Source organism: Haemaphysalis longicornis, unplaced genomic scaffold (genome assembly GCF_048455015.1).
Source record: "Haemaphysalis longicornis isolate Haplotype H1 unplaced genomic scaffold, Haemaphysalis longicornis Haplotype H1 scaffold_2, whole genome shotgun sequence".
NCBI lineage: Eukaryota > Metazoa > Arthropoda > Arachnida > Ixodida > Ixodidae > Haemaphysalis > Haemaphysalis longicornis.
The window spans coordinates 15,736,533-15,762,836 of record NW_027526295.1 but is presented as its reverse complement, the minus strand read 5'-3'; the positions used below and the strand labels follow the sequence as shown (position 1 = coordinate 15,762,836).

The 26,304-nt window shown below is 46.7% G+C and overlaps 1 pseudogene; it reads left to right on the top strand.

The window, feature by feature from the left end:
- The first annotated feature begins 16,281 nt into the window (after positions 1 to 16,281).
- On the top strand, positions 16,282 to 19,634 carry LOC144166994 (uncharacterized; annotated as a pseudogene).
- Positions 19,635 to 26,304: the final 6,670 nt, after the last annotated feature.

Genomic DNA, 26,304 nt, shown 5'->3' with positions numbered 1-26,304 from the left:
TTGTTCAAATGTTGTCATATTTACAAGCCTCTACTTATTTCTTTGGATATGAGTCTCATTCTAAATTTAGTTCATTTTAAAATGCTGACAACCTCTTGGTTTTACTGGGTGTTAATTTCTGTAAAAGAGGCACACAAAAGAAATGAACAGTCCTGTGTGTGCAACCTCTGTGGGACAGCTTGTATCATCCCACAAAATCTTATTTTGGTCTGGTGGTGGCGCACATACAGAATAATGAACATGAGCTACTGGCAAGAACACACTTGAAAGCCTGATAAAAAGTATAACCACAAAGTGTAATACATGCAATTTAAAGCACACAAGGCACTAAGAACCGCAATTATGCTACCATATCTGTAACAGCCACAACAAGTATTTCATCTGAAAGCCTCTAAAGGAATTTACTCTGCAAGCAGAACAAAAAAGGGGGTCTTTCCACTCATCGTAACAGTGCCAATGGTTCTGCAGATTTTGCTTGCCTGTCTAAACCATGAGATGGGCACCAGACACATTTGCCCGACTTACCAGCAAACTTTGTTTTGGTCACAAGCAAGTTTTGACAGGCTGAACACATGCTAAGGTGGTATGCCTGCAATGTATGCCAACGTATACTGAACATAAGACGAAATTGCACAAAACTGCCTACTACAATATGGCGACTATATTGCAAAAGGTTAAATGACTTATGGACGTGGGTTTGATTCCCGGCCGCAGCGGCCGCTTTTCTGATGGAGGCGAAAAGCAAAAACGCACGCGTTTGCGAGATTTCGGCAGACGTTAAAGATCCCCAGGTGGTGAAAATTAATCCGGAGCCCTCCACTACGGCGCACCTCATCGCCTGCGTTGCGTCGGTGCGTTGAACTCCACAATCAAATCAAAAGACTTATGTGCAACGATGACAGCGGCATAACAAGCGCAAGATCACATCCTTAGGACCTTGCCAATGTTCTGTGGTGACAATGGGCATCTTGCTGGCACAACTCCATTACACAGTGTCATTTCTGGCCAGCGTTATTGAACCATCACATCAAATAATCAGATGAAAGCTCTGAAGAGAGTACATACTTAATTAAGCATAACACACCACCCAAAAAATTTGAGACGAATGCATAGGAATACACACATTGCTGAAATCAACAATAATTGTAAAGTGTGACAGAAAACAAAATGAAAACATTGACTAGAACAGAATGCATCACTACAAAGCAAAATGGTTGAGCTACAATGTAGATTACAATCATTGCAAAGGGGAAAAATAAATGCATTGATGCATCACTAACCATGAAAGACAATATGAGTTGTAATGGTAAAAAAAGGGCTCCTGTTCAACAGCGTTTCCCATTTGAACACACCTTTGCAAATGCAGTTATGCAGAACGACCACAGAGAGTTCTGTGTTCACTACTGGTTCTTTGATAAGGGAGACTGTTCTTGTGCTGCAAATACTGACACTACTGATTGTTACACACCAGCTGAACACTTTTTTTTTGAAAAAGAGCCAAATTTTCAAACCACAACTAAGTCAGATAAAACTACAGAGACTACAGAAGCTCTGCAATTTTCCCCTAAAAAAATAGTAGGCAAGTAAAGAGGTGAAATAATTCCCTGCAAACGTATACACAGACTGTGTTTCTATTGAAAATAAGCCAGATTCTGCTGTGGCGGATATCAAAATGAGCGAAACTCATTTTCCCAGTGGGAGTTTTCTTTGGTGTGAATGTTCAGCCTGTTTTTTAAGTGTTTTAAGGAGGCTTTTTTTTTGCTTTTTGGAGTTGGCTTATGAATTCAGATGGCCTCTGAGGCTCCGAGCCACATCATAAAGGTGAAAAAAAATGATCCTATGGAAGAATTTGAAAGGAGCTGCTAATGCAGCCAAGAAGACTCTCCTGCTATTCAAGTATAGTTCTACTGTTCCTGAAGCCCTGTTGCATACCTTTGATGCCTTTGCCCTCCAAAAGTCCATCGTACCATACTTGAAAGTCAATTTAAAAAGTTCCCATGGGAATGCCGCACCAACTTGAATGTTTCAATTCAATGTGAGCCAAATGCAAACCTATTGCTCAAATTCACCGCACTATTTTTAATTACTTGTGGCCTTACACTTCCCCTAGTTCACATGTGAAACATACATGGCTTTGACAGCGTTGCATTTATTTCTGGTAACAATATTGCAATTTTTTCTCAAGTTCACTTTAGGTGGATTTGACTCATTAAAAAAAAGAATAAAACTCTTTTTATCTTGTGGGAGAACAAATCTGGCTGCTTGCCCAACCTAACCAATGAAAAAAATAGGAGAGGTGGGTAAGAGCGGCCACTAAAGGGCATGTTTAAAATTATTTACACAAGCTAGTATCCTCTGTACTGCCACGCAAGGACCTGGTTTGAGCTTATTTGGGTGACAAGCTGTGAAAAAACACAGCCAGCACAGCCATTAGTACTAGGAAACCTATTCATTATAGACCCGGCAGGGAGAAAATCTGCTCCTTTTGTTGCAAATGTCGACAAAAGACGATAGTTGACTAGCACCCCTGCCAAGTAAATGCCTCCCTTCTCTCAGAACAGAATAGTCTGTGGTGCTATGAAAAAACGTTACATAGTGGGACCCCGATTGGACGACTTTCAAAGGATCGTGAGAAAGCGTCGTATGACCAGGGTACGACCAGGGTGTGGGTAAATGCTGGCCTAGTAGACGGTCTCACGCGACAGGTGGGCTAAGAACTTATTTAAACTACTATATTTAGCGCGTTCTCGCGTGATTTGCGAAGCTTTAGCTGATTCTCAAGTGAAAAAAAAAACATGACACCCTTTGAATGGTCCCGCACCGCCGCTGTTCGGTGAACGTGCGCAACGCATAGCTGTTTTCGTTTCACACACGACCAAGCAAGGTGAAATAGATAAGATAATTCAAACTTCGTGAGTAAACCGTATGGCGGCGAAAATTATAGCGCGGTCTTGCTACTGTGACTTGCTGCGGTGGCCAGCGAGCGACCCAAAATGGCGGTGTCATCGTATACGTGTCTCCACCCTTCGTCTCCAGGCTCCGTCGTATGAAGCGGACCGCGTGCACCCGAGCGTCATATCATCGGGGTTTTTAATGCATTGTTTCTATGGAGAGTTTGCTGGGATTGAGGTGATCTGTCATAAGTGCGGGGGACGTATCTGCGGGGTTCCACTGTATGTATTAAAAACCACATAACATGCCTTGGGTACTTAAAATAAATACAACAACTGTTCAGCAGTGAGTATTCAATGGAAAGGATATAAAAAAATGAGGGGGCAGCGGGGAAAGCCACCAGCACAGTTTGCATGATCCCTCACTTTTTGATGCTCTCGACTAGAGTCTGTATGAGCTTCAGGTGCGTTTCTTGCTGAGCAGCAAAAAACCGACGTTCTTCAGCCAGGATCTGCAGGACCTCGGCCCGGGCACGCTGCTCCTCTGCCCGCCCCTCGGCCCTGATGCGCTGTTCTTCGCGCCACTCTTCCGCCCTGATGCGGCGCTCTTCTGCTTGAGCGTCCGCCCACATTCTTCGCTCCTCCATTCTATCCCGCATTTCATCGTCGTGTCTCCATCGCCTTAAAGGCAAGGAGCCTTTCGTCGTAGGCATTACGCCTAGTAGCCGGATCTGCATCCCGGCATCCACGCCTCTGCAAGTACTCCATCACCACCATATTCTGCCTTGGCCCAGCTGCATAAAATATTAGCAACGAGTTAGGAAACACTAAAAGTGCAATTAAACAACAACAAAGTCATACTAATGTGTCATGTAAGAGCCTCACGCTCCTGAAATCAATATTCTGTAGGCAGCACAGCTTCAGTGCAGCATTAAAAAAATCTTATTGTTACAGCATGACTATTCAAAAGTACCCTGTCAGAGCGTACAATGTGATGGCAGCCATCAACATGGAAAACACAGTGTAAGCATTAAAACAAGTGCCTCACGAGTTCTAGGCGGTGTGTGAACCATTTGATGCTGATTAAAAATGTTGCTAAGGGCTCACCAACAGCGTTTGACTCATTTAATTCCACCTTTAAATTTTCTGGTGGTGTTCCTACTGACTTTTATTAGGGTAGCAAAAATTTTTCGTACATCCTGTGAGAATGGTTAACTTGTGCTACTACCCAGTGGAAAGTGTTTAACATGTTGCTTATGGCATAAAGACTGCCATTGTCGCTTCAGCGAAGAGTGCCACTCGTGACGAAAGACTCGTCAGTGGAACGCCATTGGCAGTCTGCACGGCATACTTTTGCATGGCTCTAGCCGTCGTTCTGTGGTGCGGCCTGCAAAGCATAAATAACCACAATGACTTTGCCAGATCACTGAATGTATGATTTATGCCCATATTAAGGAAATTAAACCACAAACGATACTGAATGTGCCAAGCTACAATGTCAAGCTGACAGTGCAAGTTCACTCCTTTGTGTAGCCGTTGTAGTACACAAAGCAAGTATTCTAGCCATATTGTTGCCTGCATGCAGTTTGGCACATCGAGGAACTTTCTGCATCAAAGTGGTCCGGCAAAGTTGGTGTGGACCACGGAGTAAGATAAAGAGGAGCGCCAACTTCGCTCTTTCCGACGGGCCCTTAATGTCCCTCACTCGCGAAGCACAGTGTAGATGGCGCGGCGAATGGGCGTTATTTAGGGTGCCTCAACCGCGTCGATGCCAGCGTTCCCCGCGCGCCGGAGCCTGCTCAGCCAGGCGGGAGGGAGCAACAGCGGCACCCATTCCGCCAGCTATGTCGTCTGCTTCAGCAACGCTTGTTTTGGGTGCAGCTTCGCGTCCGTTGCGCGCTTTCTTCACATGGGTTGATGACATGCCCCCCCCCCCCCTTCTTCTCCGACATGTGAACACCAGCGACCCCTTAAGAGGCTCTCCAACTGTTAATTACGACATGCAGATACGACATGCAGGTGGCAGACGTCCATCGACGCCAACATTAATAAGATAGCGAGAGGTGTGGATGCAAGTACATGCTGCAAATTGAATTTGATTAAGTTTTTTTTTTCAAATTAAATTTAATTTCAAAAAAGTGCGAGAACTTCTTATGACTCAATATAGGTCATTATCCGGCTTGGCTCTTTATTCTAGAAAAACTATTTTCACGAACAGCCAAGAACATGACACAACTACCTAAACGTCGTTTCAGCGGCCATATCCACTCACAACACCACTTAAACATCGAAAATTGTGAAGCGAACATGAGAAAACCGGAAGTTGTTGTGATAGCCTTCACCTGAAAGTTTCTTTTTTCGGGGCGTGCTGTAGACCACTGGCGTGATGGGCTACACCTAGAAGTGCATACAGTTTCTTGGCGGAGTGTGCAAGATAGACTGCAAGCTATCCATGTTCCCCCACCCGTGAGGCTGGGGGAACATGCTCCTGCGGAACCGAACGACAATACATGAAAAGCAGATAACACGTCGAACCGGATACACCCTTGTAATATTTTATGTTATACAGTTGCACCTCGGTATGACGAACCTCCGTTTAATGAAATTCACAATATAATGAATTTTTTCAAGTCTTCTATCAAAATTTTGCAAAATGCATGTATTTTTATCTCGATTTTACGAAGTAATTTCGTGCAGCGCTTTCGATTTAACGAAGTCACGGCAAGAAAGCAGGAACGAAATTCCGGTCGAGGCACGTTCTATTTTGCCTTTCAGAGCCTACATGAAAACATTCAGTACTCGCATGAACTCTTAAAAGGATAAAATGAAAGAAGAAGGGTGAAAGCTACAGTTGACAACATTTAAAAGTAATGAAAGAAGCTGCTCAAACCGCTAGCGGTCACGGACGGTTTAATAGTGTGTCCACCATTTTGACGTCTCCATCAGAGCCAGCCCGCTCTATGCTTAGGCTGCCGAGGCCTACTTCAAGTTTTTTTCTTCTGCGCTTCCTTGGTCACGGTGCCGCTGCTCTAGGTTGTGCTCGCTGATAACCACGTTAATATTTTGTTCGTGCATCATTAGGTGAGTCTTGTAAGCAGCATAAGCACTCCAAGGAAAATAAAAGTGTTCCAAACAAGAGCCTGAGGAAGTGCCAGTGAAACCAACAGCTACCGAAGTCCTGAACACTTCGTATTCGATCGTGTCGCCCTCTGGGTGCTGTCCGGTACCTATAGCTGCAACATGCTTCACTTCAGACAACTGTTTTCGTACCACGCATTGGTGCCGTCCGCACAACCGATGGAGTCTGCATTGTAGGCGGGGGCGTGATGGGAGGTCTGGTTTCAGCTGGAGATGGGGGTTGTGCAGGAGGAGGGCCTGTGGCAGCTCTGGTTTCAGGTGGAGTGGGGGGTTCTTCAGCAGGGGGACTTTCGGTTGCCCTTTGTGATGGGCCATCCTCCTCAACATCTCGCTGCCCTGTGCACATCTGGTTGATGAGGTCAAACACTGTAACTTGGGCGCCATTCCCTGCAATGGAGAGACAATAAGCGAGTTTGTTGTGTAGCAGTTTGTGATCTTTTGCTTTTGCATTAATGCACAAGTGGCAGTAGCATCATTTCAGGAATACACTGCACTTTAGTCAGTGGTTATATAATGGGGCTGCCTTTATGGTAGTGCTGCCAATTATTCTTCCCGTTCTTAAAGTAATAGTTCTCAAAAAAGTATTTTCATTTTCTGTTACAAGCCTACTACAAGCAAGCAGAATATTATATAAAACTGAAAAAAAAACCGCTATACTACATCACACAAACAAAATGTAACAATCATTGTAAGGTCAGTGGAAGACGACTCTAGTTTTTGGGACTGAGGACTATGACGGAGGGGCTATCTACAAAAACGAGCTATAAGAAATTGTGAAGCAATTTGGTTGAGTCATATTAGCATACATAGCGCATGGAAAAGACAAAAAAATAGCTTTTATCCCATCTACGCTCATTTTTCATCCTGCTCTTGCTCTGATTACTTAACACATGCCAAGAAACGGCCATCATGTTTTAGTCGATTACATTATTTGGCTTTCCTGTATTTTCAACCTTGTATACGCACCGTGGCACCCAGGCTCTTGGTCTACTGCTTACAAAGGCTACAAAAATGGCCCCAATGTTCTTCAGCAGCCCACTGTGGGACCTTAGTACAAGAAAATAAAAAATGCAGATGGCTCTGCTTCTGTGCTGTGTTATATGCAGCTGGCAGTAAAACTTTAGGAAGTGAATTTCTCTGCCCTGTGAGGGCCTCGTACGCATATCTTCTTGCGATGGGATTTGTGTTTTTATTATCCATGTGTTCTCCCTTTGCATGTGTTAAAGTATGTGCATGCTTATGTTGGCAGCAAGCCGCTGCTGCTGTTTTGCCTTGTACACAGGGCCGTGGACCCTGTCAAGCCCGTTTGGTGGCTTTTTGTTCACGGTCCCCAACACAGACGTTGTTGAAATAAAAAGATTGATTGATTGATTGATTGATTGATTGATTGATTGATTGATTGATTGATTGATTGATTGATTGATTGATTGATTGATTGGAAACCGTTCCACCAAGTCGGTTTGTACCATGGGGTACGAGAATGTGGGAGTTACTTCGGTACCCTCTGGGCACCAACCAGTAAAAATTGGTACAAGCACCCCCTCCTCAGGGGATCTTGGGCTTGGGAAGTTACCCGGCTTTGTCGGGAAATGCCCCGGTGGAAGGGGTCGTAACCGGTTTCTGTATTAGGTACAGGCGTCCCTGGTCGAGTGCGGACCCTTGAAAGGGGATTTCACGTCTGGAAAGCTGCTTTTACCCTATCGAGGGGCCCCTGACCCTTGTCCTTCTGGCGGGCCCCCGGCCATTATGCTGCGTTGCGCCATTGCCGGGGGTGAAAAAGTCTGGCGGCATGTCCTGCCACAGGCGGTTGCGAGTTCAGCGTCCACCGTGGCTGTGGAAGGCACCATGTGCGTTCGTGTGCCTTGGTGGCGCCGGGCACCTACCGGTAAAATAGGTACAAGCGATTCCCCGGCTTGGCGCTCGGCCCTTGTGTGGGACTACAACGCTTGGGAAGTTCACCTGGCTTGCACGGGAAATCGCCCTTATGGAAAGGGGCGGCTGCAAAAACTCCGGAAATTTTTTTTTATCACTTCCTGAAGCTCGACAAACCAGTGCTTCAAACGCTGAAGGTGCATTTTTGCTACACCAGGCCATACTGTCTGAAGAACCTGCAACAGATAATATAAAAATTAAGAAAATGGTTGTCCGGGCAAAAATGGTGCAATAAAAAAGGAGCAAAAGTGAAGATTGAACCAAATAGTTGACCCCCCTCCCCCAACGTGTGACGAGTATTTTTTGCAAGGGGAAGAAAAACAAGAAAGCGAAAGAGAAACGCGTTAAAACTGAGGAGGCAATTGCAACCATTACCTGCAAACCAACAAAAGGAGAGGCCAACCCATGAACAACAAAGAGGTCAACCTGGAAACAATTATCAGGTTGAAGCCACCCAACTCAGCCCCACCCTCCCTCCCTTCTCGACATCGGCCGAAAATGGAACTGGGAGGCAAAATTCCCAAGAACAAGAAGGTCAGTGCTACCACTTTCCTTAGTACGGGATGACCTAGAACCACATGCCCGCTTTGACGAGTTAACCTAGGACCAGTTTTCCTATGACGAGTTGGCTGAGACGAGTGGGCCTGTTCCCCATTGAAACATCTCCAGGCCTGCACCGACAGGTTCCTTGGAAAAATGTGTTAATCTTTTGAACCAATGCCCTGATTACTTATGCCCGAAACTCTTTTTTCTCCAATTGTACACATGCATACATACGATGGTTTGCATTTAGTCCAAAAAAAGCAAAAGCAGTTTTGTCCAAATCGCCTTTCTATTACTGAACTTCTCATTTCCAGCATGTCGAAGACTTTATAAATATATATTTATACATATGAAGACTTTGAAAAATGTGATGCTAGTTACTACATGTTCAAGCGACTGCTTTTCCCATACGCAGGAAAACTAACAACTGCGCTCAGTCACACGCTCACATGCCGTTCAGCGTGTTCATTGAACTCAAAGCATGACCACTTGAACGCTAAAAGCAGCTCTAAGGAATGCACACATCACCATCCGCACCCAACCCAAATCTAAATAGCGGGAAACGAGATACGTACATAGATGGTTTACAGAATGACATTACACATTCTATTCTGAGCGATGATGTAGCAACCGAATAATGGCTCAGCAACTGCACAAACCAAGCAACATCCTATTCATCCCACGCCCAGTACTGCCAACAGCATGCGTGGTAGAGCTAGTAACCATTGAAGCACCAGTGCCCAAAACGGCAAAACAAAAAACAGGTGGTTATGCTAATGTGATAATGCATGCTCAGATGCCAGCAGTTTCAAACTGGGTGTTATCGTGAAGTAACACCCAGGCAGGCCCTCTTTCTTTTGCATTACTTTCTTTGTTACCTCAACGATGAATTTCAGGTTTCACTCGAAGCTACATTAGGGTGCATGCCATAGTTCAGGGATACAGATGCATTCAGAACCCCCTGCGGCCTTGAACATGGATCGAAATGTGCACACAAAACGTTTGCTGCAAGCGCTGACACAAAACCTTGGAGCAGTAAAATGTAATAGATAACAGCGGTAGAGCTACTATTCTCCAAATAAAAAGGAACCCATATTTGCAGTCACGGTCAAATAGAACGCAAAGATTGAAACATGGACTCCAATGCACTATTATCACCCTTGATTATTGTAATTGAACCGTGCAATAAGTCAATTTGCATAGAAAAAATTGCATTCTGTTGCATATTTTTGAGTGGCTGTTTTATTCACCTGCGACTGTACATCCGCTGAGTTACCGCCTGCTACATTTCGTGAGAAATTATTGCTTTCACGTTAAATATTTTTGAATAAAAAACATATGCTCACTGCACTCTTCCAAGGGGTTCATTTCTCATACTGGTTTAGGTTAACTGCACCTACACGTCCTTAACAGTAATAAAATTTGAGGGTTGCAAGTGGTGACAATACCAAGCAGCACAAAGTGGCATAAAACACAGACCATACAGAACAGTAACTGGCAGATTGTGGCGATGCATAAACCATGCAAGAACACGAATAAAGGGGTGCTCAAAAGGAGGTAGGAACACTTCACCCTCACTGCAAGCATGACATACTTACACTGGCTTGCCTTACAGTCATTGGCTATAATAACACCAAAATACCTTTTGATACATCTGCAGATAGGGGCAATGCACCACGTTTGAGAAGTTTTAATCTAAATCTGTCTAGCTACATGGTCAGATTGTCTCATGCCGGGATTGTATCGACATTCTGCCCAGAAAATTCTCAGAGTACAATTTCATATCCACAAAAATATTACGAAACAGGCGCTATCATTCCTGCTGCTTTGGCAACGCCTGGACATTTTGGCTATGTTTGGAATTAATAAGCATCCTTGAATTTATACTGCATTCATACTCTGTGCAAGTGTAACACAAACATGTAAACCCAATGCATCAATTCAGGCAGTACGCCCAGAGAAAATGGTAGCTGGGACCACCTACCTTTTCTCTCGGGATAATCTGTAAACGATTGCATTATTAACTTAGAGTAATGAGTAATGGCTATCAGGAGTTACTGGGCAGTGTTTCATACCCTGAACTCCCTAGATTTACAGGCCGTAGCAAGATGCCAGGACGATGATTGCCGCCGTTTGAAACGTCTGTTTCATCATCATCGTAGGCAACGTATTCCCACTTATTTTTAAGAGTATCTCGCCTTCCTGCTCCTCCGGTGCGTCCTCCTCGAAGCCCATTGTGATGACTGGCGTCCCACGAGTGGGGAAAAACCCGGACGACGTCGCAGAGCAGGCACCTCGAGAAGAAGAAGATGGTGACCGGGCCAATTTCCCTTAGAGGGTGTGTGCCAGGAGGGGAGTAGCATCATCATGGAGGGCTGGCCTGGGAAGCATAGCGAGCGGCGGAGGTTCCGGAGGGCAGCTGGAACCAAAACGACAGGCAGGCGGCCGAGGCTTTCGTGGCTTTCAAGGTTTGAGGGTCGTGGTCGCTCCAGCGGGGTGATGTCCACGGGCCTGTGACGCGGAAGACCGACGTCGCCATTCGCGAAGCTGTCAGATCGCCGCGACGACCCTGGGAGCCGCAGTTCCGAGGCAAGGCCTAGCGAGCGGAGCCAGCGGCGCGTGACTCAGCGGAACCGCGACTGGTCCGCCGTCTTCCGAAACCCTGCGGCGAGCGCGTCAACGCCGTGGCGACTGAGCGCCATCACTGTGGGACAGAGCCGTGAGCGTGGCATTGTTTTTTTTCCCGCTTCTCTCCCGAACTCTAGAGGGTCGGACCTGTTTGTATTTTTTTATTTCGCTTGTGTGCGCGTTCCGTTTCCAATATATTCAGTGTTGAGTTATCTGTTCAAGACCATGGCGTCAACTTTCTTGTGATCTTCCTCCGCGAGTCACACACCCGTCTGCTTAACCCCAACGTCCTCACACCCATGCTCTGCGAGTCGCGGTAGGCGACAGCGTCGACTCTCTGAAAGTGCGTCGTCTGCAAGCCGGTCGCCATGACGCAACTTGACTCGTAGTCTTGCGCCTGGAGAGTTTGCAGTGGCTTTCTCGTTCGCTTTATCGGCTTCTTAATTTTGTGGCCGGATTCTTTCATGAGGTCAACCACTTGTTGCAGGAGGCGGTCGCGTTCGAAATATTCTTCCTCCGTGCCCGATCTGCATTTACAATAGAGTATTGCCAATTACAATGCAACATTGGGGATAAAAAATACGCAGTGTCTAGAGTGCAGTCCTTTAGAGAGAGAGAGAATAGTCTTTAATGATACTGGTGAGGTTAGCCTGGCTAAGGCGCCTAGCTTGCTACACCAGATGTATAAAAAAAAATGAAATCGATGAAGAGATGATGATAATGACTGTGATGAAGATGACGCGCTCATTAAGAGAGTCCTGTTTAAAAAGTCTGATCAAGTCCTGTGCTTCGCAGGAAAGACAGTAGAGCTTTTGTCGCAGTCCTTTAGCTCAGCACTGCAGGCCAAGGGCCTTACTGCAGGCAGGGCTAGAGCGCTATCCGACGACATTAGAATATTTAGCACTATGCTACTCCCCCGCCCCGCCCCCCCCCCCCTTCTGTTTCTCAGAACTATCTGTTGGTGTGGTCTGGTGTTCCGTTTTAGCTCCTTCATTCCAAGGACGGTGACTCAAAATGAGCTCCTGCCTCTTTTGTTTTGCTTGTTTCGCCTTGAAATTGAACTACAGTTTTCATGGCTTAGGCCGCAGTTTTAAATGACTGCTTTCTCTTCGTTAGGTCGTTTTACGTTAGTTTAGAGTAGGTTACTTAGGTTTCCGTTAGTATGAGCGATGTAGTTCCAAATGTGGCATTTGTTTTACAAAACGCAGGTTGTCCATATATATGCCTATTATCACGGCAACCATGAGAATTGCCGACAGTAATTTCTCATGGCAGTTGCCTATGATTGGCTAAGCACGCCACCCACAGATTCAGTGGGACAAATATTTCGTAATAACTCGTTCGACAGCTGCTCCCATTGCGCTGTGGTGTCGCATTTGCTTTTTTGCTTTTTTAACCAGAAGGCCCAGGTTCAACTCCAGTAAGGGGAACTTTTTTTTTAGCTTTCAGAAGTTCTGAAGTTTTCACTCGTGATTTTGTTTATGCTTTTTTCTTTTTTAATTCTGGTTATTACTATATCAAGACATCCCCACAGACGACTTCTGGAATGGGTTGGATGAGGTTTTATATTGATTGTGTTCAGTGTTGTTGGGCTGGGTTAGGTTAGGTTTGTTGGAATTGGGTTGGATTAGGGTAGTTTATGATACGTTTGGTTAGGTTACGTTAGGTTAGGTTATGTTGGGTTATGCTTGGAGGTAACGTTTGGAGGTTATTGAGCTTCGAGGTTACGTTGGGTTAAGTTTGGAGGTATTCAGCAAATTTTAGGTCATCCAGCTTTTTAAGGAAACTGCCGTTAGAATTTCTCGGAGGTCATTCTCGCGGCTGCCGTGAGATTAGACGCAGCCTATGCTTATAGTACCGTCGGGCGGCACTCCAGACACAGCGTGAAAAATAATGGCCAAAAATCGCGTCTACTTACTTTTGGAGGGTCTTCCTCTCGTTGGCCACAAAATGTCCACTGATGAGGTCCACCCTCTCCCGCACGCTCCTCACTGTGTAGGACCGCTTCAGCAGAATGTTCACCCGGTTGACCAGCTCGAGCCACCGGGCAGGTTCAGTGAACGGACTGCAGTTGATCACTTCTAAGAGGATCGCAATGTCATCACGAGCGGAAAATCGCGCTCGGCCGGACGCATTGTGAGGCAGCGGCTGCGGCGGCGGCGAAGGCATGAGAGCGAGCGCAGGTGAAGGCATGGTCGCGCGCTGTACACGTGGAGGAATGGCCTTGAACACCACCGATTAAGTTCGAACCCAAAAACTACTAGGCCCGATCATCACTTAGATGAAATCTTCAACTCAGCAGGCACTGACGTTTATAGCGGATGTAGTTGGGGATCCCACTTCCGCGTGACTGTGGATCGGCTCTGTACGCCTCCGTAAAAGCCGCTTACGCAGCACGGCTAGCCACCATGTTACGTAACTTACGGTAACACGGAAACAGCGCAGGGAGAGACGCCGGCCGCGTACGGAACAACTGGCGCATGCGCAGTCGAGTCCCGGTAACAACGTAACCAACGTAACGAACGTAACGAACGGAGCATACGGACTGCTAAAACTCTCTTTTGTACGACCTGCGCACGCCGCCGCTCCCCAGCGCGCACATTTTTTTTTGCTTGTCTTCTTTTTAGTTCTCTGGCGCGCCACTGCACGCCACGGCGCTGCTTTTGATCCTCAAGTCTCGGCATGGTCGCATTGACGCGCATAGGTTGTGTGTGATCGCGTTGTCCTCGCACGTGTTTATTTCCACAACTTTCCACGAAATATCTTTACACAACTGTTTGCGCAACCACAAGTACAGGAAGGCCCATGGAGGAAAGAAAAGTTCAGGAGGGAGGGTCACGTGACAATCGTGAGCCCTAGTCATAAAAAATAAAAAGGAAAGACTGATGCGAGATGTTCCACTCAGGTGGCAGGCAAGCGGTAGTTCTTTGCGCCTCATGTGGCCCTTCGCCGACACTGCGTGCGTGCGTCTATCCGTTTGGTTGCGGGCCGTCCGCGTATTCGAGTTTTGGCGACGAGTCGTTGCGCGCAGCTCTGCCTGCAACCCGAAACGCACAGCGGCCTGATCGTGCGGCCAAAGTGGTCGGACGGGAGAGGCAGAAAACATCTTTGTTTACTGAGCTTTCGGACCCGTCGAAGTTCACGCCGCAGACGGAGAGTTGTGTGCCGCCGCCGCGTGCAGAAGTGGAGATGATCTTTTCAACTTTGCCGCTCAGGCAAAATTGAAAAGATCACCCATTTCAACCATTTCTTTAACCAAGCAATCGTCACAGCACACCTGGCAAACACCGCGCAGCTGTAGGCCGCTCCATGATTGTGAATGTTTACGGCGGTGCGTTCGAGCGATCCCACGTAAGAAGTGAAATTCGGCTTGCAGCTCGTGAGGGTGCTTCGTAAGAATGCGATCGAAGTCTCGCCTTGCTTTGAACAGCGACAGCGGCAGTACTTCCACGATACGAAGCTTGGAGCGCAACGCTGGCGAACAATCTTGTACGGCGCCTTCGGCGACGGCGCTCGCCTCCACACTACGGCAGCCAGCCGGAGCCACTAAATGCTACCGCGGGCCTGAGCGTGGTAGATTTTCCATAATGCATTGCGCAGGAGGAGCCTGAGGAGAGGAGAAAGGGGCTTCAGAGGAGGTTGGCTTGCCGAAGCTGGGCCGCCTGACGTCATGCTCCCTCCTAACATTTTTCTTCCGCCATGGGAAGGCCCCATGCTGTTAGCCGCAGCGTGTCATCGCGCTTGTGTTGTGGACGATGGTGTACTGCTGCGTACCGCTATGCAAGTCCAGCAGCCGCTCCGCGAAAGGAATTTCCTTCCACGAATTTCCAGTGAGTGATATACGGCACGTATGGCTGCGGAAAATATGAAGGCAAGCAGAAGGTAAGATACAAACCGTGCGTGTGGTATGCCGCCAAACATCGCTCACCACGGTGACCGTGCCACAAGCGCTCGCCGGTTGTGGTTCATGCGTGAGCATCTTTTTGCAAACATTTATTACACGACCAGGCAAACATCCCTGGATCCCAAAAGACCGCAGCAAAGTTTGCAGCCTGCACTTTAGAGAAGAAGACGACTACCGAAGAGACCTAAAAACTCTAAGGTTGAAGCCGCACGCCGTACTTTCGTTTTTGCGGATTACCCGGTACACTTGCAACCAAAGCCCATAAGCAATCGACGACCACTCAAGCGTCATGAGCCGTCAGCCTCATGTTCCGATCCTCATGGTTTGGATGCCAAGAAGAGCAGGTGAGCACACCTTTTGGCGCCCACTGCAGCTTGGGTCAATGAACTTGAAGAGATGAAAGGTTGTGTTTGTATTTGTTTTAATACTTTGGGTTCACAATACAGGTTGCGGGACATGGCGGGAGGCACACCATCGCAACATTCGGAGAGCGGAACCGACAATGCTGATGTGCCAGCAACCGACGTCACCCATTGCCCTCAAGCACCGTTGTCAGGGGCATTGTTGGAGCCTGCACTGGTGGAGCAACGAGTCAGCCAGACAGCACCGCTGACATTGTGTCCACCACTGGGGGAACCAGTGAGTGAGCCAGTGTTCGCGGAGCCTACACCACCCACATTTTTGCACACTGGGCATTTCGAGCAGTCTCCCCTATACCATGCCTTTAAGGCTGAAGCAACGAGTCGATGAGAGCACATTTCATTGAAACCTGTGAACAACATGAAAGTAGCACGATTCCAGGGGACACAAACTAGGCTTTCTCTTCCACGAATGACCAAGTTTGTCAAAGAGCTCAAAACACTCAAAAGAAAGAACCAACGGCTTCAGAGAAAAATGAGAAGCTTAAGCGTCAAGTTTCCGAGCTCAGGCATGAGGCACGAAATGTAGAAGCATTGATACAAAAATCAAACATGAAACTTCTACAGGTATGGAATAATGCTGATTTCAAACCTAAATTACTAATGGTTGCCTAAGATTGTTGTGATTACAATCACAATTAACCTGCAGGAAAAGCTGGAAGATGACGCCAAGGCACTTTTTAACTGTCTTTCTTGGAATTGCAAAAGGGCCGCTGGCGTGAGGAGACCGTGCGGAATTGTATCCTGTCGCACGCCAGATCCCCATCTGGCTACAACTTGCTCCGCAAAAGTGGCCTCCTTACGCTCCCCAGTCGGTCAACACTGAAGAGGTGGTGTCTTCGCTCATCAAACAGAGACTCCACATGGAGGCAAAACATCACTCTGAGCAGGTAAATATATTCTCACGAAGTCAAAGACGACGCAGTTGTCTTCAAGGAAAACACGCTTATTGGAGCGAACTTGTGCTCCCCTAACAACTCAAAGAATACAGATGCGGCGAAGCGGCAGTCAACAAAGTGACGCGTGCAGGCGAGCTCCGGCAATTCGAATGCCGCGGCGTCTGCTCTGCAGGCTTTTATCTTTCGGCGCAAGTGTTTCTGGAACCGTCGATTCACATCCAGAACATTGTAGATCACAGAAGATTATTCTGGGCTAGCGACGTTAGGGCGAAACAGTCTGCTTATCTGAATGTGATAGCCCGTGCGGCATAAAAATAAAGAATGGAAGCCGCGCTTAGCTTGGAACGCAGATAACACAGCCGGGCGTGGCCCGGCAGTAGAAACAAACAATAAATAAACAATACATGGTTCGTGGCAATATTCAGTCGTGATAAAGAAAGGTTCAGTTCTATTTTGGCATTACTGTTTCCAGGTACGCTGTGGTTCCCTTGTAATGGACAAAATGTCCATTAAACAAGCAACGACGTACCAAAAGCAGTCGGACTCTGTACATGGCCTCGTAGACCTGGGTGGTGCAGAGGCAGAGTATGGCCTTGAAGACGAGTTAGCCAACCACCTACTTTGCTTTGTATTTGTAGGGCTGTCTTCCCATTACAGGTATTTAAGTACTTGTCTTTCACTTGTGTCTAGTTGCAACTGACGTAGTTTGAGGGCACATACAAAAATTCCTTTACAGGTTACCAGTAGGCTACTACTTCACCAAAGGTCTCACAGGAGAGCAGCTCCAGCAACTTGCGATGAAGGTTATGGAGTCTGTGGAGGGAGCTCGATTTCAAGTTGTGCGGCTTGTCGGAGACAATCACGCCTCCAACTGCAAGTTTTTTCAAGCCTTTCAGGCGGCTCAATACAGCCAGCCGTGACGTAAGTACAACTGTGCGCACTCAGCACTTTTTTTATGCTGTGGTATAAATTGCAGCACGAGTTTTCAGTGTCGAAATTTTCTTTCAGCCACCCTCTTGATCCCAGTCGAAAGTTGTTTTTGTCTTGTCACTATTGTCATGTGATCAAAACATCAGGCCACAATTTCTTGAGACCAGGAGAGTTTTCAAAATCGATGGAAAGCTTGTCCTCCCTGACTACCTGAGGTGAAATGAACCACAATCTTGACTTGGCTACTTTATGTTTTATTGAACTAATATTCTCCGTCTATCATAGGTCTCTCTCTACAAGATCCAAGAGAAGCAGGGTGTTCAAAATGGTGAGGTGCTTGACCAAGAAGCACTTATGGCCAACAAATTTTGAAAAAATGAATGTTGGATGAGCAGTTTCCATTTTCTCTCCTCAGGTACAATGTTTGTCCAGAAGCTATAATTATTGATAATTTATGTCTTGAGTCTTGTACCGTTGTGCACGTGAATGAACAGTTTACAATGTTTTGATGAGTTCCTTGTTCCTTAGGTAATATCAGTCCTTAGATTCCTGAAACAGCATGGATGTCTTCTTACGACAGCTGGATTCCAGAACTGTCTACCAACTGTAGAGTTCATGAAATTGGTGTACTAGTGGTTTGTACTGCATAACATCCGAAGCACAACACTGCACTGGACCTCAAGGGAACCGATGAGGATGCCGTTCTACAGAGCAGATGATGAGCGGTATCTCAATGATAAATGGCTTGTAGTATTTTCAAAGCTGTTATTGGTGGAAGTATAATCATCAACAACTGATATGGTACTGTACTCACTACTCTAAATCATGCCGGCTCAGACTTGTTCACATGATACAGTAGTGAGCTTGTCTGAGGCTTGCTTTAAAGTTTTTTTAATATTTGCTGTGTTTAATTTAGAATGGATACATTCAGGGTACAGTGTTTAGTATGCTTTCTCTTTTTAGTTAGCCTAATGGCAGATATAGACTGCTATGCTGCACATATATTTCTTTCCCCAGGCTCTCATGGCTCGAAACGGAGTTCCTTGACTATTTCAAGGCATGGAGAGATGCTGCCTCTGACAAGGTGGAATTTCTGACAGAGAAAACCTACGAGGCACTGCGAGTGACAACGATGTCTACTGCGCTGTGCATTAGGCATCTCCTGAGCTCAGGCTTCCACTTTGTGCTTACGGCAAAGTTTGCCAGTGATGAAGTCGAGCCACTTTTTTCGACAATCAGGCAGTTGAATGGGTCCAACGATCAAACAGATGCATTTGCAGTGCTATTAGCCCTCCAAAAGATCCTCATCAGAGGGATTATTCATTCATCAGCCAGCGCCAACGTCGAAAGTGTGGTGGGCTCCCTTGGCGAGGTGTCAAAACTCCCTGCTGCTGTGATGCCAGCCCCTCCTGGAGAGGCCCTCAAGCAGCTCTTGAGCCCACACCTTGGTGCACTGGCACAATGCCCAGGGATGCTACGCAGACGTTTCAGTTTTCGCGAGCTTTTATGTTGTGCAGGTTTTGGGAGACGGATGGTTTTGCAGTAGACTAATAAAAAGGATACAGGCAGTTGTCAGAAATTAGTGTCAAGGCTCAATCAAGTTGAACTGCCTCATAGTAGGGACTTTAAATGGTTAAGTTGCATGAAGTCCACTTTACAAGACGGTACCTAAGGCTTTTTCTCCTTCCCCAAAGAAAAAACACCTTAATCCTAATCTGCCTACATTGAATTTCGCACAAACACCCCAGCCAAGTCTGCGGTCGAGCACGCTAGCTATGACCGCTGGCTTCCTTGTGCGAGCTGTGCAAGACAACGTCGACTGCGAGGGATGCCGTGTCAGTTTGCAGGCACCGAGTAACCATTCTACAACAGACTTGGTTGCAGGCATAGATAGAGGGGGAATGTCTTACCCGAGTCTGACATTTGTTGGATTTGTGAGCCAACTTCAGAAGGCTGCTTCTGAAGTGACCACAGCACTGCTGAAGCAGCCACAGCCGCTGAAGAAGTTTTCAGATATGGTGCTCCCATCACTCCTGAAAAATAGCTTTTTTGTGTGCTCCGTAGACAACAGCGTTCCCCACAGGACTATTCTCCTAAAGCTGCTCTTGAGGAAGTTTATGAGGCCATTTCGTACCAACTTCACCAGCAAGCTGACGGAGGAGGAAGCGAAAAGAAAGGTGCTGGACAAGAAGCCTGTTTTCAGAAAAGTACTCAAAGTGTAAAGTGGAGTTTCGAATTGTTCACAGCCTGTGTTCCCCCAAAAGTGTGCCGTTTCTGACGAACTTCACTAGCAAATTGATGGAGGAGCAAGCAAAAAGGGAAGTGTTGGACAACAAGCCAGCCCAGAAAAGTGCAAAGTGTAAGTTATTGTACACAGACTAATTTCCCCAAAAAGTGTTAAAATGTGCAACTTGATTTCTGCATGCAATAAAAATGTCCGTGATGCCGATTTCACTGCACTCTGTTTCCATGCTGATTTTCTTTTCGACAGAAAGTAATTTTAATGTTACTCGCATGATGCTAATCGTAAATAGGGCCTTAATTTTCCAAAATTTCGAAAACCGGCGATTCTAAATTTTGCGAGGATAAAGGTGCTACAAGCCTAGGTACTTGCAACACAAACCAGCAATTTGTCAACCAAATAATGACCACTTTTCCCAAGACCATTCTAATTTTCGTTAGGTAAATTTTGCCGTACGTAACGTTTGGCACTTCTTTTTCAACGAGACTTGACTATGACAAACGTTTTATTGCATCATGTCTACGTTTCTCGTAAGGCGAGTAGATAACGTAAACTTACGATGTAAACAATTGATCTGAATACGGATTGTGACCGGGCCCGTAGGTATACAACGTGGCGTGAAACAGCGCGAAAACCCAGGCCGACAGATTAAAAAAAAAGGTTGAACGGATATCCATTCAACCGTTTGACCAATCAACGTTGTTAATTTGCATATGTAAATTAACAACGTTAATTTTTACCATCTACTACAGAAATTGGGTTTTACGTGGCACTGCTCCGCCAGGGTTTAGCGTTCGTTTCCACGCACAGCGGCGCAAGCACAAGTCTCGAACGTGAAATCGTATCAAGTCACGTAATTACAATATTAAAGCTTAAATGTTCAAAGAATTCCTGGGACATCCGTGACTAAAAATGTCTGGGCCAAGACGTCGTGCACCAAAATGTGCGTGCACAGAAATGACCGCACCGAAACGTCCTGCACCTAAATGTCCGACACCGAAATCTCCGAATCCCGTATTAGACAATCTTTCCCCGCCAGGGATTAATTCTATCAGGCAGACGCGCGTCCTGGCCTCCCCAGGTAAACCATGAAAGGTGAAAAGCATTCTCGCGGCTGCGCTATTCACCCGTCGAACGCCGTGTAAGTTCAACGAGCATGAAAGCAAGCACAAGCTGCGGCCTGCTGCGTGGTTATTCTTCTGCCTTTGACCTTCGAGGAAGCACTTACGGCTGAAGGACGGGGAAATTGACCAGCTTATAGGAGGAGAAACGCAGTAAAGACTTGTGGATTTTTGTACTCGAGCCTTGGCATCAAAAACAGCCAAATCCTCGCGATGTAACGTCAGGAACGCCGTTCCTGCTGTTCCTTCAAAAACGTAACAAGTTACCGTTACAGTTTCACCGACCCTTAATGGAACGTTGGCGTTCCTCCGTTCCTCCAAGAAGGAACTAGTTCCAGGAACGCCGTTCCTTGTAACGCCGTTCCGTACAACACTGCATTAAACAAGGGATAGCATCCGCCACTCTTACAATGCGATTGTAATGAATGTTGGGCCGGACCGCGTAGAGAGTCACGAGACTGGACTACTGCGCTCTCGCACCCACACACACAACATATATATTAGCTAGATAATGCACAAAGCCGGAATAGACACTGCAGCACACAGATTGACTACACGCGGAAGCACGAAGGTGCAGATGACGGCGGACAAAGTCATGAAAGGAGTCGTATGCTCACAGACGGCGATCGCCGAGACGAGATGGTGTGGATGCGACGACTCGCAAGACGCGGTTCCTTGGCTGGCCACGGGGAGGCTACTGGAGTCGTTTTAGAGGTGTCTCGCTGGACAACCATGTGACGGTGGCCGATGGCTAGCGGCGGGATGGAAGGGCTCAGGCCTGCGCCACGGCGAGGCCTCGCTGCCCGCGCTCCACGTCACCGACACACCGCTCACTCTTGGGCAGGACCCCGGCTTCTCCCGGCGGCGTCCAGGGCTGTCGTCGGGCCTACACCGCGACGCACGGAAACTTGGAAGGAAGTGCCGGTTGGACCTCGGGCCTACACCGCGAGGGTGCCGTCCTGCTGTCGTCTTGCCCGACCGCTTCCGAGCTCCTTCCTCGTCTTCTTCCCCTGCCTCGATGCCGCTTTCTCTTGCGCAAACGTTACGCCACTAGTTCGGGCGGATTGGCCACCACTCTGCACCGGCCCTTCGCTACAGCGATAATAAATGTGACGTGGGCGTGCCCTTGAGGGAGTTTCGATGTTCGCGGTCGTGTATTGCGTTTCTTTGAAGTGCAAAAGAAAGTAAATCGGGCGAACGGGGAGATGCCTCAATGAGCGCTTGCGCGAACATCGAAACTCCCTCAAGGGCACGCCCACGTCACATTTATCATCGCATTGTAAGATTTGCGGATGCTATCCCTTGTTTAATGCTACTACTGCTTTAATGACTCACAAAGATAGGAGAACGAGGGTGATAGCTGAAGCCTTTTGTATGAAAAGTAATTCAGATGATTGTATTAGTTGCCCGTCCATATCGCTACTGGTTTGCGAAGTAGCCTATCTGGACAGTTGTTGAATGAGTGGCTGTTCTGTGCACATGTGAGACATACGTCAAGATTGCTATGATCACGCACGCTCTTATGTACTTTTTCACGGTGTAATAAATATTTCAGTTGATAGTCAGCGCTCGTGTTGTTGTCCTCTTCCTTTCGTCCTTGTTTTTTGCGCGCTGTTTCGCCACTTTGAATCTGTACCAACTGGCCCAGTTCGCTACACTTTTGAACTTTTTCTGTAAAACGGCTTTCGATGAACTTCCCTGACTATAGGAGTTTTAAGTTAATGCGTACCTCGGCCAGGAACTGTTTCTGAGCGTAACGTCCTCACATTTTAAAATAGATCGTGGACACATTCAACAAAGACCGAGGCTATTTAATACGACGAAGAGAGTGTAGGTATTTAAGCTCGAATAACCTGACTTTTACAGGTGACTTCGAATGGCAGTTCTCGTTAAACAGCCTCAAATCATTATAGGAAGGCTGACGAAGAGGGGTCTAGGACATTTCGGTGCAGGACATTTCGGTGAGCGGGCGTTTCGTTTCGGTGCACGGACAGTTCGGTGCACGGACATTTTGCTGCGCAAACGTTTAGCCGACCGATATATCCGGTGCTTCCCTGTATGAGATAGCCGTAATATTTTTATTTCCGCTTAACGTGGGTGTGGACAACAATCTGGAGCAGTACTTTTATTTTTTGAGTGATGCCATGGTTGATCTTTGCCAGGTATTTTTAAGAATTTAATATTTATATTGTCACGTGGATAGTTATCAAGCAGCGATCCCCTGCTTGCGGTATGCCTGAACGCCGTGCAGTGTTAGTGTACAATCCCCAGCGAGTGTGACGTTCCCTCTCCTTGCCAGCCAGGGTGTTCGAAGACGACGACGCAAGTGTGTGGGTTCACCGCTCGCGGGCTGAACGATTCAGCCTTCTTCGCTGAGACTCGCCGTGCTGCATCTACTCTTCAGTGTAGCGCTACGCCTAATAAATAGGTACATCTCCATCCTGCTGTCTACACCTCCGTCTACTAAGACGCAACAATATATTTTTGTTTAATATCTCGTCCTGGGGACACCTGTTATGCAGCCAACTCGTTCTTTAGCACACGTTTTTTTTTTATTTACGGCAGGTTGTTAATTTCTATTTGCCCTTTTTTGTGGTATGCAAATCAGATAAGACAATTGACTGGCGTTTGCGACGGTCTAACGCTTTCTTTATGTATTTTTTTAAAATTACATACAATAAAATTACATAAATTACATGCATACTCTGAATATCCAAAACATAAAAAACATACGGTAGCCCCCCAAAATGCAGCAAATTTTACGGAGAGTATTACGGGGACTGTGGTATTACGTAGGGTGGGCTGTCATGCTAAAAAGAATTAGCGAACACTGTTCCCTCCAGCTTTTATTTTTTTTTTTTGCGGACACGTCTAGGATATTGTCGTGGAGGAAGAACGGGCCTTTTTGAAAACATATTTGAAAACATATTTGCATGTAACGGGGGAAAGGACAGGGTAAAAATTAACGAAGTTCACAATAGGCTTTTCGAATTTTTTTACTGAAGTGAGCACGCAGACGGGCTACATACAGACAGTGTTTACAAATTGTTGCAAATCAGATTTTCCACAACTTCTGGAATGCGCGCCTTGGGGAAATTTTTGTCACGATGGGTGGACGTTCGTTTTACTTCCGGAACTGCTGTGTTGCCAGCTTCCGTGTTCTCCTCAGTTAATCCACAGAAATGCAGTTGCGTATGACTCTCAGGATAGTTTTTTTCTAGGCATGTTGGAGAGTAACTGGCCTGCCATGCGGCCACATGTGCTTCAGGACCTAGCAATGAGCCCGAATTTAGTACGGGTCATCAACGTGTAGGTTCCATGCTCGACTGTAGTGTTTAATGCGCCGACGCAACGCATATGCTGAGGCGCGCCGTAGTGGAGGGCTCCGGACTAATTTTGAACACCTGGGGACCTATAGCGTGAGCCGAAATCTCGTACACACGGGCGATTCTGCTTTTCGCCTCCATCAGAAAAGCAGTCACCGCGTCTCCGTGCTGTTATAGAAAACCTAAGTCACTAGGCTCTAGCCGCATTAACTTTCCTGCCTTCCTTCTACATCCTTCTTTACTTCCTTCGTAAGTATCCCTTCTCTTTACCAGGCCTAACACTGACGACCCGGCCAGACTGAAGCATTTAAATTTCGCCACAAAGGACAGACACTTCATTCTTCTGCTGCAGTTCTTTTTTCTTTACTTGCAGGCAGGGACGCACGACCATCTTTGCCCTCCAGGCGGACCGAGCTCGCACAATGCCAGGCGGGGCTCCCCTGCTGGTTACCACTAAAAGGGTCGCTTCCCTCTCCAGCTCAGGGAGAGGGCTTTCGCGGCCGGGGGAGGCGCAACACGGGGGAAGAAAGACAGGGATTATGGACAGTGGGATTTTGAGACACGAGGGGAGCGGGTCGGGAAACCTGCGACGGGGGAAATGCGACATGGGGAAACGTGCTAAACCCGAAATGCTCAATTTATACAAATAACTGGCAAAAATTAAAAATGGCTTCCAATGTAGATGTGCAAGCACTGCAGTAGATTGTTGTGCTCCATAACCCAAGTTACGCGGAAATGTGACTGGCTGTTTAAAACAAGTAAGCCACAGATAATTCGTTTGCCGGAAAGCTTCCGCCCCGAAGCGTTGGTGCACCCAAACGTCCGTAGACCGAATTGTCCGTGTACCGACATGTCCTCGACCCGAGCGAGGAGTGGGCTGGGGTTGGGGGGGGGGGGGGGGAGCGGGGGGAGAAAGTGTTTACCGCAATGGTATTGTGAACACACCTAAATTATCGCAGCAAAGGGAAGAAGGAATAATGCTCCAGTACTACTTTGGGAAAGCGGCAGACCCAATCATCTTCTTGAGAAGATCGTCTAGTCTTACTTTATTCAAATTTATGAAATTATAGACACTGAAAAGAAAATGATGCGCCATAATATCCCGTCGGGAGAATGGGTCTGCGAAACTGGCATCGGGGCAAGTGGCACGCGGGGATTCGCCTCGCCCCGCTGCCTCCAGCATGCCCTCACTCCGAAAGCGTGTCAGCTCAATAGTAGCGGTTCGGTTCCAGTGCGACCAATCTATTATGGGCGATTAATCCACGAGTGCTCTTTTCTTACCCGCTAACTTCCCCCCTTCGTGCTTCTTTTTGCCAGTGAGAGCCTTCTTTTCTGCTTTGCGATCCAAGACAAAAAGGTCGCGTATAGCCTTGTACTGCACCGATTGAACAATACCGAAATGTCTTGACCGCTTATATTTCGCTTGATATTGTGCCCTGAAGGTAACTACAGTTGCGATTGCCCTCAATCGGCGCTACTCTGTTTTTTTTTTCTTCATAATTTACCTTCATAATATTTTAAGCACTTTCTCTTTGTTTTATATCTCTTTCAGGTGATACTCTTTTTTATATTCGAAAGTTTACCTTTAGAATTTCAGCATATCGTTTTTGTTTCGTACATGCTTCAGCCGGTACTGCTTCTTATAAAGCCAAACTGATTTCATTATCTGTCGCAGATATTCTATGGTTAATTTTTTGGTGGCGTCTGCTGTAGATTCGCTCATTTTCGTGGGGTGGGCGAGGGTTCAATAAACACGAAAAATAGCTTGTTGTCGCGTACTGCGAAGTCCCGTGGTAAACCGGCAAATTTGATTATATTTTCCAATGACCACGTGGCCATGGCATTTTCGGCTTTACTTCAATAAACGTCTGTAAATAAAAAAAAAACACTATGAAGAACCGCCCGGCGTTGTGTTATAATGACTGCACAAACTTAACTTTACAGATATTATAGCGCTAAAATAAGGCATGTTTGAGTTTAGGGGAGAGACCTTAATTTTATGTGATTTTTTTTGCATAAGTCATGGTGGCTTGGTTTCTAACTTAAACAATATGGCCTATTTTTTTGTACAACAAAATACAATTCTTGGATTTGGATGTAGCTTGAAATTACGTGTGTGTAGAAGCTTTCCCTCCGACATGAATCAATGCAATTATCTGGCAAACCACGCCGCAGCTGCATTCATCTTCAGAAAAACAGTGCGTATGGGAAGTCTCACTTCTGTAAAGAGTACCGCTAGACTCAGTTTACCGCCATTCTCAATAACAAGCCATACTGCTTGTTACAAATCACCTTTCAATTTATTGGAGCTGTAGAGGATGCCGGCCCCTG